The following is a 13,781-nucleotide window of genomic DNA, read 5'->3' as shown; positions in this document are numbered from 1 at the left end:
TCTGTGGTTGTTAAGTGTCTGCGGGCAGCTTCGTCTCGTTGCCGTCCTATGTCGGACTTGTTAGTCTTCCAGGGGGCTCGTGGAGGGGGGCTTTCATGGAAGGGTCATGCCCGAGTTCGGAGTTCTTCCGTCATGATGGGCCAGTGGTGCCGGATTCGTGCCTTCTGTTCTGTTTGGCGGGGGGATTGCCATGCGTGCCGTTCGGGTACTCACAGGTGCATCGGTTATTTTGGTCGTTGTTGTTTGCAGTCTGTGGTTGAGCAGTGTCTGCGGGCAGCTTCATCTCGTTGCCGTCCTATGTCAGACTTATTAGTCCTCTGGTCAACGGCCATACCACGTTGAGAACACCGCTTCTCGTCCGATCAGCGAAGTTAAGCAACGTTGGGTTTGGTTAGTACTTGGATGGGTGACCGGCTGGGAACACCAAATGCTGTTGGCAATAATGTTTATGGGAGCCGGTCGGCCGAGCGGACAGCACGCTGGACTTGTGTTCCTGTGGTCCTGGTTCGATCCCAAGCGCTGGCGAGAAACACTGGGCAGAGTTTCTTTCACCCTATGCCCCTGTTACCTAGCAGTAAAATAGATTCCTGGGTGTTAGTCAGCTGTCATGGGCTGCTTTGGGGGGGTGGAGGCCAGGTCGAGGACCGGGCTGCGGGGACACTAAAAAGCCCCGAAATTATCTCAAGATGACCTCCGGAGCTCGTGGAGGGGGCTTTCACAAAAGGGTCTTGCCAGGGCTCGGAGTTCTTCCGTCATAGTGGGCCAGTGGTGCCGGATTCGTGCCTTCTGTTCTGTTTGGTGGGGGGGATCGTCATGCGTGCCATTCGGGTACTCACAGGTGCGTCGGTTCTTTTGCGGGCTTCTTCTCCTGTGCTCTGTTTGGGTTTTGTCATAGTGGTTCGTTTGGGCGTGGTCAATGAGACCTCGTTTTCCCGGTGGCTTCTCGCCTGTTTCGGTCCCGACATGGGACTGCACGGACTGAATGAACTTTCTAGTTCATGGGTTTTGCCCCTCCTTCAGATGGTTACACTGCCACAGGTCCGTGTTCGGTTGGAGCCGGACACTTGGATGGAGTCCTTGGACCGTGCAGACGCATCTTGGCACATCCCAATTCATCCTCAGTTCTGGGTCTGGCTAGGTTTTCATTGTTGGGCGTAGGGGTTACCGTTTTCTTTGTCTTCCATTCGGTTTGTACCTGGCGCCTTGCGTTTTCACATGCCTTACTTATGGTCGTGGTGGTCTGCTTGCATCTGTTAGGTGTTCAGGTTCTGGCTGGTTCTGGCCAGTCTGCGTGTCTGCTCGGCAGGGTTTTGGTTCTTTCCCGGTTCGCTGGATTCGGGTTCGTTGTGAACTGGAGGAAGTCCCATCTGGCTCCCTCTCGGGTTCGGTCTTAGCTGGGTCTTGTGTGGGACACTCGGACTGCTTCCTTGTCTCTTCCTCCCGCGGCTCTGTTTCGCCTACGTTCCCACCTTTGTCGTTTCTGAGGGCTCCTGAGAGAGATATACACACGGCGATTTCTCGAGGATTTGTGCAGGAGCCTGATTTTTGCCATGATGGTCTACCTGCTGGGTCGGGTGTGGCTTTGTCGACTGTTTGGGTTCCAGCGGGAAAGTCCCTTCTGCCTCTCTCGTGGCTGCTGCGTTCGGCCTCCGGGGGCTTTGTGTTGGTTTCTGAGTTGCCGTCTTCCTCTTTGGGTTCCGGGGTTCAGTTCCTTGGTGCCTACCCAAGTCCTCGCTCGGTTTATTCATGGACGCGTCGTCCCTTGGCTGGGAGCCTTGTGACCAGTGCTCACCTGACCGGCCAGGGGCGATGGAGTCTGTCCTTCTGTCGGGCTCACTGCATGGCGCGAGAGTTTGCTGCTGTGTTGATGTCGGTCCGGAGGATTCGGGTCGCTCGCGGATCGACGATCCGGCTCCAGTCAGACTGTTCCACAGTGGTTCCTTCCCTGTACTGCGGAGGGTTTGATGCGGTCCTTGGCTTGAAGCTGGTCGCTTTGGATGACTCGTCTGCTGAATTTTCGGGATTTGGGTGTCCTGGCAGTTCACGTTTGAGTGGTGATCATTGTCCTGGCAGATGGCCAGTCCCACTTCGTTCCCTTCCACGGAGTGAACAGTCGGCACTGACTCCTCCTGTTGGCTCTGCCAGACGTTCGGGCCTCCGGAGGTGGACTTCTTCGCGTTGGCACAGTCGTAGCATCTCAAGGTATTCGTGGAGCCCTTCCCCGACTGCAAGGCCGTCGAAGTCGATGCCTTCGGGAAGGACGGGGCAAGGTGGGGGTTTCCTGTTCCTCTTCCCTCCGGTTCTGCTTGGTTGCTCTGGGTCCTGGAATGCTTGGAGACTTACCGGGGGAGAGTTGTTGTTCTGGCTTCTTGGTAGCTGGCCCAGTCTGTTTCAGGCGCTGCTTGCCCAGCGTCTAAACCCGAGGGTCTTCCTGCAGCTCTGCTTCTTTCAGCGGATAGGTCCAGCCCATTACGAGGCTGGTTTGTTATTCTCCTCAAGTCTTCGTGTCTGGAGTTTCTGACTCGTGTTTATCACCATTTGTATGGAGAGCTGGTTGCTTGGTTATTAGGCTCCCACCTGCATGCTTCGTCTCGACGACAGAATGAAGTTCCTAGCGGTCCTTTTTTTTCCTATCATTGCATAGGTGTCCTTCGGTCTCTTATAGGGTTGTTTTGTCCTTCCTTTCATGGTTGTTTCCGGACCGTCATCTTATGCTGAATACTGTTGCCTCGTATCATACAGCGCTGGCGGAGCTGCTCATGCTTGTGTTCGGTATTGATGTTCCGTCTGCTCCATTTCATCTGCTGTCTTTTGCATAGTTTCACCTCCGCCTTGCTCATGCGCCGCCCGAGCCGTCCTGGTCTTTGGTAGGGGTGCTCTCTTTTTCTCTCTTTACCTTGGTTTGTAGTGGCCCCTTCGGTTCGGGTTTTTTTTTCTTCGGGTCTTTTCCTGTTGACATTGGCCTCTGGGAGTCAGGTTGGGGAGCTTCATGCTCTCCTCTAGCGCAGGGTTTCTGGTCTTTTGGGCCTGGTCGTAGGTTTGTTCGGTTGCAGTCGTCTCCTTTTCTGACCTTGTATGAGTCTGCTGCTTTCCGGAGGGGTCCTTGGGTGGTTGATGCTTGGTTGGTCAGGCCGTGGTGCCTCATGTGTTGTTTGGTTGCGGCTCTCTGCGTTGCGTTGTCTATGCGTTTTGGTCTCTCTGGTTGTGGCCGTGCTTTGGGTTGGCAGGGGTTCCCTTCCCTCCTTCCTATTACAGGGTTCGGGTCTCCTGCGTCGTCTGCACAGTTCTTTGGTTTTGCCAGATATCTTTTTTGTCTTTGGGCGAGTGACTTCTGCTTCCCAGGTCCTTCCCTCTTTTCCTTAAATTTGGTGAGGTAGCTCCGATGAGCCGACGGGGCTCCCCCCAGAAAACGAGCATTGAACATATTGAAACGCCATTTTCTGGGCAAGTCCCGGAGGCTCCCCAGCATCCCTCCTTCCCTCGGGTCGTCAGTGTTTTCACGAGTTTTAACATCCAGCCTACAAACTGGTGGGTGGATCGCCAGCGCGAGGGTCTGGGGCTCCCCTATTCCCCTCCTGGGGATGGGGGGGGGGGGTTGCAGACAACGGCGTGGCGGCATCATGACGTCATGCTCGTTTGTTACTTTCGTTTGTGGAGTTCTGTCCATTCATTTGGCTTTCGGTAGCAATTTATCACCAGAATATGGGTTTGTTTTGAGGATCCTACTTTTCTGGGTACCAGACCCGGTCAATGGCATACATAGAATGCTCCCAACGACACTGGGTTTCTATAGGCCATTGCTCTACATGCTCTCTGAGAGAGCCAGGTTCTGGCCGTGGTCGAGAACTCCATTCACATTGACTGATGCCAGAAAGTTATACATATCCACATCAGTCTGGATAGCTCCGGAGAGCCTCCGGGACTCACCCAGAACATGGCGTTTCATTACATTCAATCTTGGTTTTTTATTGAAATTGAATTTGCTGAATTTTCCTCCTCTTGGATTTGAGCCTGGCTGCACAAGTCTATTGCACATGCTTATCTGAACTTAAATTAGGTTGTGATTTGATTAACATATATTTGTAATTATTATGTCTCTAATAGTTCATCATTGTTTGTAAAAATAAGATCTAAGGTGTTATCTTTCATAGTTCTTCTATTGCTGGTTTAAGGCAAATCTGTCACACATCTGCAAGAGTTTAAGGCAAATCTGTCACACATCTGCAAGAGATCATCTGTGTATGACTGTTCACTTAACCTACTTCCTGAAATTTTCTCTGTTATAACTATTTGCTACATTTTTCCATTTTAGGTGTTGTAAGCTGAAGTTACCAAGCCAGAAGATGTTTGGAGCAAGGTTGAGAGATTTTCTAAGCAGTATTCTATTTTTGTAAATATATCTTTAAACAGCTAAGGATTTGAACTTGGTGATTTATATACAGGGACAATCACCACGTTTATGACTTATTTTGAATATCAGCACTTCCACTATCATTTGTGGTGTTCAGTAGCCTTGTAAAGATGAGTGTCTCTATGATGTACAGGCTGACCCCTGTAGCATGTTTTGTATCACATCAAAAAAGATTGAATTCTATTATTCATATCTCATTGTTGTAAGTTCCTTGTGGGAGTTTTAGTCAAAGTTGCAAACATTGCATTTGCCTCATTTAGGAGACCAGTAGGAAAGACAATAAAATGTCCATTTTACATATGTCATGACCTCATGATCCACAGCATTGCTGGCCAACCATAGCCTGGCCATGTTTCAATATGTGTCTACGGTAAAGTGAAAAAGGCTAGTTAAAACAACGCCAGTTTACTGGGACATAAAACAGGTCACTGTAAACAATAAGAAACTAAAGTCTCTACAACTGATACTCTAATAACAACAAGGAGCTTCAAGACAACTCTCGTACTTACATAAATTTTAACAAAGTTATAAACGCTTCTTATCAAATTATAAACGCTTATTTAATCATGAAAAATCTTTAAATTAACAAAGTTAATAAAGTTAGTTAATTTATTACCAAACTAGCTGTACCTGGCTATGCCTTGCTGGCTCAGCAACGCATGTGCGTTGCTGAGCCACAGCAACCTTCCGTCTCCCAGTCCTCCCAACCATTCCCCTACCCCATCCCCTCGTCCTCCAAACCATTCCTCATTCCTCCATCCCCACATCCTCCCAACCATTCCCACTTCCCCGTCCCTTGTCCTCCCACCAATGCCCCCCCTCCGTCCCTTTGTCCTCCCTACCATTCCCCATTCCACCATCTCCTCGTCCTCCCCACCATCTCCCACTCTCCTGTCCTCTCGTCCTCCCTACCATTCCCCCCTCCTGTCCCCTTATCCTCCCCACCATCCACCACTCCCCAGTCTACTTGTCCTCCTCACCATTCTCCACTCCACTGTCCCCTCGTCCCCACCATCCCCAACTGCCCTGTTCCCTCATCCCCCTCACCATTACCCCCTTCTCTGTCCCATCGTCGTCCCCCACCATTCCCCACTTCCATCCCCTCATCCTCCCCACCATTCCCCACTCCCTCGTCCGAAGCATTTCCAAATGATATGATGTTCCCATCAGAAAATTGGGAACATCAAATGATCTGATGTTCCCATCACTGAAATATAAGAAAACCAGTTAAAAAAGGAAATAAAAAAATGAGAAAATAAATAAACTAATCTGACGAAATGAACTGTATGGTAAACAACACAGCTCAGTTTCAATGCAATGTCACACAAAATAAATAAAAATGAAAACAAAACTAAATCTATGAAAATTCAATATGTCAATGAAATCAGAAACATTGAAACGGAATTGTAATATATTTTGCATAGCAAGTATTGCTCTTCGTGTAACAGATGGTTTTTTTAAAAAAAAAAAAAACATGTTTTTACCTGTCACAGGTGTTGCATCTATATAGTATGTACATATAAACTTGCATGTATTCGAATGGAATGTTGTCAAAATTTCAAAGCAATCGGTGAAGAACTTTCAGAGATTAGAGTATGTGTTGCTCTTACGTCCAACAGATTGCACAGTTTAAAAAAAAAGTTTTTTTCCTGTCACAGGTGAGGCATGTACATAGTAGGTATAGAAAAACTTGCACCTATTCAAATGCAAGGGCGAGTCAAAATTTTAAAGCAATCGGTTAAGAGGTTTCGAAGATTTCCCTTACATGAAAGACAGTTTAAAAAAAAAAGTTTTTTTCCCATGACATACGCGACAGCTATATAGTGTGTTTATAAAAACCTCCTTGGATGCGCATTGAATGTTGTGTGAAAATTTCAAAGAGGTCGGTGAAGAACTTTCGGAGATTTGCGATTTTGAATAAACGAACATTTACATTTTTTATTTATATTCTACTCTGCCTGCAGTACCCGGCCACGAGTTGCTGTGGCTCAGCAACGCATGTGCATTGCTGAGCCACAGCAACCTTCCCTGTCCCCCAGTCCTTCCCACCAATGCCCCCTCACCCATCACGTCTGCCTCCCCACCATTCCCCACTCCACCATCCCCTCTTCCTTCCCACAATGCCTCACTCCCTTGTCCCTTTGTCCTCCCCACCATTCTCCATTCACTCGTCCCCTGCATACCAAACTCCACCGTCCCCTCGTCCTTCCTGTCCATTCCCTCCCTCCCTTGTCCGATGCCTTCCCAAATGGTCTGATGTACCCATCAGAAAATTGGGAACATCAAGTGATCTAATGTTTTCATCACTGAAATATAATAAAAAAGTTAAAAATGAAATGAAAATATGAAAAGAAAAAGTAAAAAAATAAACTATACTCAAGAAATGAACTGTATGGTAAACAACACAGCTCAATTCCAACGCAATTCACACAAAATGATTAAATCAAAATGAAAATAAATCAAAATCTATGAAAATTCAATTTATCAATGCAATCAGAAATACTGATATTGAATTGTAACGTATCTAGTATAGCATGTGTGTTGCTCTTACATGCAACAGATGATGCTGTTTTCCAAGAGAAGCATAGTTTTACCTGTCACAGGTGTGGCATCTATACATGTACTTACGAAATGAACGGTATGGTAACCAATACAACGCGATTCCAACACAATGTCACAATTAAATAAAACAACAAATTAATCGAAATCTATGAAAATCAAATTTATCAATGCACTCGGAAACATTGAAATGGAATTCGTGACATTTAATATAGCGTGCATGTTGATATTATGTGCAACAGATGGTGCGGTTTTTTAAAAATGCATATTTTTACTATCACAGTGGTGACATCTATATAGTAGGTATATAAAAAGATGCGCATATTAGAATGGAACGTTGTGTCAGAATTTCAAAGCAATCGGTGAAGAACTTTGGGAAATTACAGCGTGTGTTGCTCTTACATCTAACAGATGGCAATGTTTTTCAAAAACAGCATTCTTTCTCCGGTCACAGGTAAGGCATGTATATAGTAGGTATATACAAACACGCACCTATTCGAATGCAACGTCGTATCAAAATTTCAAAGCAATCAGTAAAGTGGTTTCGAAGATTTCTCACATGAAAAAACAGTTTAAAAAAATAAAAAGTGTTCTTTTCAGTCACAGACGTGACATCAATGTAATATGTATAAAAAAAATCCTGCTCGGATGCGAACGGAACATTGTGTAAAAATTTAAAAGCAATCGGTGAAGAACTTTTGGAGATTAGCAATTTTGAACAAACAAAAATTTCTATTTTTATTTATGTAGATAATTTAAGCTTATTTAAGTACTAGCTGTACCCCGGCTATGCGTTATTGCAATCCTCCAACCTTACCCCCTCCCTGGTCCCCTCATCCTCCCCACTATTCCACCCTCCTCGTCCTCCCCACCATCCCCTGCTCCCCCATCCCCTTATCTTCCCTACTCCCCCTGTCCCCTCATCCTCCCCACCATCTCCCATGCCTCTGTCCTCCCCCACTCCCTTGTCCTTTCTACCATTACCCCATTCCATTTCCCCTCGTCCTCCCCACCATCCACGACTCGCTCATCCAATGCACTCCCAAATGGTCTGATTTTCCCAGCACTGAAAAATAAGAATGGTTAAAACAACGAAATTAAAAAATAAAAAATAAACTATGCTCACGAAATGAATGGTGTGGTAAACAACACAGCTCAATTCCAAAACTGTCACAAAATAATTAAATACAAATGAAAATTCAAAATCAATATAAATTCAATATATCAATGCAATTGGAAGTATTGAAATGGAATCTTAACATGTTACGAACCCTTCATAACCGGGTTCTTTATAATCTGTGATCCTACTCAAGTTCAGAGGACCCTAATCTTGGTGGAAATATAGTGTAATGTTTAAAGGTAATATTAAAAAAAAGACACTTAAAATATCCCGTAATTATTTCCCATCACCATAAGAATACATACATATAATATATATACAATGCTATGAGAGATCAAACGGATTGGCGTTGCTAGCCCTTATGCTAGCCTGCTTCACGAATGACGATCAAGTAAGTAAGTAAGTAATTATCAAAAGAAGGCACCAAACCGGGAAGGCTATGTAGCACCATCAAATGCGCAAAATAATCAGAGGGCGCTAAATATCACCAAGGATGCAATACGAGAACAAAAACGCATAAGGCGAACGATATCAAAAGTATCCGAGTCACCAAGAATTCTATTGAGGGATAGGTGACAGCGAGGGGCGGTCGGAAAGCAAGACACACGCTCGTCCTGGAAGTCAGGACATTCAAGAAGGACATGCACGACCGTAAGTAAGTAAGTAATTATCAAAAGAAGGCACCAAACCGGGAAGGCTATGTAGCACCATCAAATACGCAAAATAATCAGAGGGCGCTAAATATCACCAAGGATGCCAATACGAGAACAAAAAACGCATAAGGCGAACGATATCAAAAGTATCCGAGTCACCAAGAATTCTATCGAGGGACAGGTGACCGCGAGGGGCGGTCGGAAAGCAAGACACACGCTCGTCCTGGAAGTCAGGACATTCAAGAAGGACATGCACGACCGTAAGAGGGACAATGCAACTACGACAATAAGGAGCAGAGCGGCGCTCCATCAAGTGACCATGGGTTAAGCGAGTATGGCCAATACGCAACCTCGCCAGAGCTGTTTCCCACCGCCGGTTACGGTGGAAGGAGGACAGCCACGAGGAAACACAACATTAAAGAGTACGTAGTTTGTTACCAGTAACAGACAACCAAGAAGCCTGCCAACGGGTAAGGACGGAGGAATGGATAACCAGGTAAAAGTCGGAATATGGAATACCTTTACGAGAGATGGGACAAGAGCGGACAGCTTCCTTGGCGGCAGCATCCGCACGCTCATTTAAAGACACACCAATATGGCTGGGAACCCAACAAAACTCAACCGACTTAAATTTACTGTGAACAAGAAACAGCCAATGCTGGATCTCGACAACCACTGGATGAACCGGATTAACGGACCCGAGAGCCATGAGGGCACTACGAGAGTCAACAACAACTACAAAGGAAGACTGACAACGAGAAAACAGGAGACGAAGAGCATAGAGAATAGCATAAAGCTCCGCTGTAAAGATGCTAGTCTCCGGAGGTAAGCGACACATATAAGTGCGATCAGGAAAAACAACAGTAGCCAACACCGTCCGCAGACTTAGACCCATCGGTGAAGACAGAAACGGAGCGGGAGTGAGAAGAAAAGTGCTCAAGGAAAAGGCGTTTTAGAACCGTAGGAGGGGTAAAAGCTTTAGTGATACGGGTTAAGGATGTACAAAACCGCGGAAGAGGGACTCTCCACGGGGGCAAAGAAGGAACACGAGGAGAAACATTAGAAATACGAACGGAAAGAGTCCTGTAGGCGAGATAACCGGACAGAAAGAGGGAGGTGGTGAACAGGAACAGGAACCGCAGGAGGAGTAAAAGTTAAAGCACGACAGAGGCGAGAGGACGGATGTTGTAAGGACCGCGCAAGATAGCGAAGACAGTAGCGATCACGGCGGTCTTGGAGAGACAGGAAGCCAGTGTCAACATATAAGCTAAGGACGGGAGTCGAACGAAAGGCACCAGAACTGAGGCGCAACCCAGTATGGTGCAAAGCATCAAGACGGCGAAGAGTAGGAGAATCAGACGAGTAACCAGGGCAACCATAATCGAGCTTAGACAGGACGAGAGAGGAATGTAAAGCAAGGAGAGTGCGCCTCTCTGCCCCCCAAGATGTATGGGACAAGACCCGAAGGAGGGTAAGGGCCTTAGAGCACTCAAAACGGAGGTAAGAGATATGGGGAGACCAAGACAAACGAGTGTCAAGGAATAACCCCAAAAGCTTCGCGGAATCTTTGTACTCAAGGGGATGACCATAAAGTGACAAAAAGGGACGAAGAACGACCCGTTTCCGCGTAAAAGTCATGGCACAAGTCTTAGAAGTAGAGAACTTGAAGCTATGATCGGTGGCCCAAGATGACACGGCTTCAATTGCAAGTTGAAGCCGGCGTTGAAGGAGAGGCGAATCATCACCCTGACAGCAAAGGGTAAGATCATCGACAGAGAGCGGAGAAGACACCTGAAGGAAGAGAGGAAAGAAGACCATTGAGGGCAACCAGAAAAAGAGTAGTGCTCAGAACACTACCCTGGGGCACACATTCGTATTGCTGAAAAGAGGGAGAGAGAGCAGTACCAAGGCGCACCCGAAAGGAACGACGAAAGAGGAAGCTGTGGAGAAAGAGAGGGAAATGACCACGAAGGCCAAAAGAATGAAGTTGAGATAGAATATGATACCGCCAAGTGGTGTCGTAAGCCTTTTCCAGGTCAAAAAGGACGGCAACAACGGAGGTCTTCGCAACAAAAGCAGTACGAATATAGACCTCCAAGTTCACCAGGACATCTGTCGTGCTGCAGCACTTGCGGAAACCAAATTGAGAAGGGGAGAGGAGGTGATGGTGTTCCAGGAACCACATCAGACGAACGTTAACCATACGTTCAAAGAGTTTGCAGACACAACTTGTGAGGGCAATAGGGCGAAAGGCCTTAGGGGAAGACCCCGGTTTGCGAACAGGAAGGACAACGGCATCGAGCCAGTCCTCAGGGACTGACGACGACTCCCAGATCAGGTTATACAGACTCAGTAAATACTGAGACGTGCACGGAGGGAGATGGCGAAGCATCTCATAATGAATACAATCGGGGCCCGCCACCGTAGAACCGCAGAGGGCCAGGGCAGAACGAAGTTCAGAGACAGAGAAGGGATCATTATAGGGAAGCAGAAGACGAGTGCAGAAATCTAAAGAACGAGACTCAAGGACAGGTTTACGAAGAAGGAAAGATCGGAAAGATGAAGACCAGAGCTAACAGAAGAAAAGTGGGAACCCAGTACGGAAGTGACCTGCAACGGGTCAGCCAAAAGAGTATCATGGAGGTGTAGGACCGGTGAAATATCGGGAACGAACTTACCCGCTATCTTGCGGATACGCTTCCAGATCTGGGGCAGAGGAGTTTCGGACGTAATTGTTGAGACATAAGATGCCCAACATTCACGTTTAGCCATACGGATGGCGCTATGGGCCACCGCACTCGCTTTCCGAAAGAAAAGAAAAGAATCGGTCGTCTGCCTACGGCGGTGCCTCTTCTAGGCCCGAGCACAGTCCGCATTCCACCAGGGAACGCACTTCCGTGGACCCCGAGAGGAAGAGCGAGGAATAGAGCGGAGGGCAGCAGTGAAGACAGTGTCATGAAAAAGGAGGAGAGCGCGAGAGAGAGGCAGAAGGGAGAGGTCAGAGAGAGCAGCACTGAGGGTAAATAGGGCCCAGTCCGCCTTAGCAAACTGCCACCTAGGGAAAGAGGGGGAAGTGCGAAAAGAGAAAAAGGAAACAAGGATGGGGAAATGATCACTTCCATGGAGGTCATCAAGAACCTGCCACGTGAAATCTAAGTAAAGAGAAGAAGAGCAGAGAGAAAGATCAAGACAAGAAAGGGTGCGAGTCCGAGAGTCCAAATGAGGGGGCTCACCAGAATTCAGAACAGACAGGGAAGAAGAGAGGAGAAACGGCTCAAGAAGGCGACCCCGGGTATTCGTCAGAACGTCACCCCAAAGAGAATGACAATTGAAGTCACCCAGCAGGAGCACAGGCTCCGGCAAGGAGTCTAGGAGGTGTTTCAAATCAGGAAGAGAAAGAGGGACACTCGGGGGGAGATAAATGGAACAAACTGTGTACCATTTTCCCACAAAGATACGAGCAGCAGAACAATGGAAAGGCGAAGGAAAAAGTAAAGGAACAAAGGGAACATCAGCACGAATCAAGAGAGCTGAAGAATTAGAAGCCCCAGCAACGGCTGGGAGGGGGGGGGAAGAGAAAGGAGTAGCCACGAAAACGACCTGGACGAGAACCAAGCATCGGCTCCTGGAGACAGACACAAAGGGGCGAAAACCACGAAATCAGAAGTTGGAGTTCGAGGAAATTGGCGTAATAACCTCGAACGTTCCATTGAAGAATGGACAACGACGAGAAGAGAAAGGACAAAAACAGAGAACAAGGAAGAAACAAAGGCGAAAGAATAACGGAGCACGTTAAAGAATATCAGGGTCGGGATCAGGGTGAGCAAAGTCAGGGTTAGGGGGCATGGGTAAACTGAGCAAAGACGGAGGGAAGGAAACGGGAGAACAGATCATTTCCGGAGAAAGAGAAGGAGGAGGAAGTGGAAGAGGAGGAGACAACGGAGAGGAGCAGTCAAGGACAGCAGCAGGAAGAGTGGGGTAGAAAGAGGGGAGCGCACCTCAGCAAGGGCAGCAACCGAGAGGGAAGCGGGGGCTAAAGAAATCTCCATAGCAGGAAGAGGGGGCGCAACCACCGAAATGGGAGGGGAAGGAGCGAGAGAGGCAGAAGTAGGGGCCGAGGAAGAAAGCGAAACCTTCTTACCCGCCGGTAAGGAGGAAGGAGAGGAGAGGAGCCAGGTTTACGCTTCTGACTTAGAGACAGGTATCCCAGCAACCACGTACTGGGCAACGGATTCTGTCGTCTCAACAGAAGCTGAACGAGAGCACACATGACGGCCGTTTGGAGAACGATGGACATCAGCACGCACCAACAGGCGGCGGGGAGAGTCAAGAGACGGAGGGGAAGGATAGGAAGGAGGAACGGAGGGAGACGAGGAAGAAGACACAGGAGACACGACAGACCGGGTAGAAAGAAGGGAAACCCCAGACAGAGGACCAGGAGGTGGATCCTTCTGGAGAGAACCCAAAGGAACAGAGGAGGGGGCAGTGGGCGTATCAGGGTCCAAGGCCCGGAAACGGTTGTGAGTCTGAGGAAGGCGGGAAGGACGAGGAGAGGAAGAGAGCAACACACGAGCATAAGAGATATTAGCATAAGGCGGGAGCCGGCGAACCTGGCGTCTCGCCTCGGGAAAAGATAAACGCTCCCGGTGCTTCAAGTTGAGGACGGCTGCCTCAAGCTTGTAATGGACACACGCACGGGAGAAGGTAGGATGGGCCTCACCGCAGTTGAGGCAACGAGCCTGGGGAGAAGTGCACTCCGACTTAGAGTGACCTTCGCCACCACACAAAGGACAGAGAGAGAGAGTCCCGGAGCAGCGGAGGGCACCATGCCCAAACCTCCAGCACTTGTTACAGAGCCGAGGAGAAGGAATGTACTCCTGGACAGAGCACCTGGCACCAGCAAGAATGACAGAGGGTGGAAGGGTCCGACCATCAAAGGTAATCTTCACAACCCGGAGGGGTTGACGGCGACTACCACGAGGGGGACGAGTAAACGTGTCCACCTGGAGAATAGAATGGCCCTGGGCAGCAAGGATAT

General features: G+C 48.1%; 1 non-coding gene across 1 annotated transcript; it reads left to right on the top strand.

Annotated features, from left to right (window-relative positions):
• Nucleotides 1-320: 320 nt before the first annotated feature.
• LOC138360955 (5S ribosomal RNA) lies at nucleotides 321-439 on the top strand. Its single transcript, XR_011226723.1, has one exon. It is a non-coding gene; the product is annotated as a 5S ribosomal RNA (ribosomal RNA).
• Nucleotides 440-13,781: the final 13,342 nt, after the last annotated feature.

This window comes from Procambarus clarkii, unplaced genomic scaffold (genome assembly GCF_040958095.1).
Source record: "Procambarus clarkii isolate CNS0578487 unplaced genomic scaffold, FALCON_Pclarkii_2.0 HiC_scaffold_134, whole genome shotgun sequence".
Taxonomy (NCBI): domain Eukaryota; kingdom Metazoa; phylum Arthropoda; class Malacostraca; order Decapoda; family Cambaridae; genus Procambarus; species Procambarus clarkii.
This window is presented reverse-complemented; position numbering and strand designations above follow the sequence as displayed.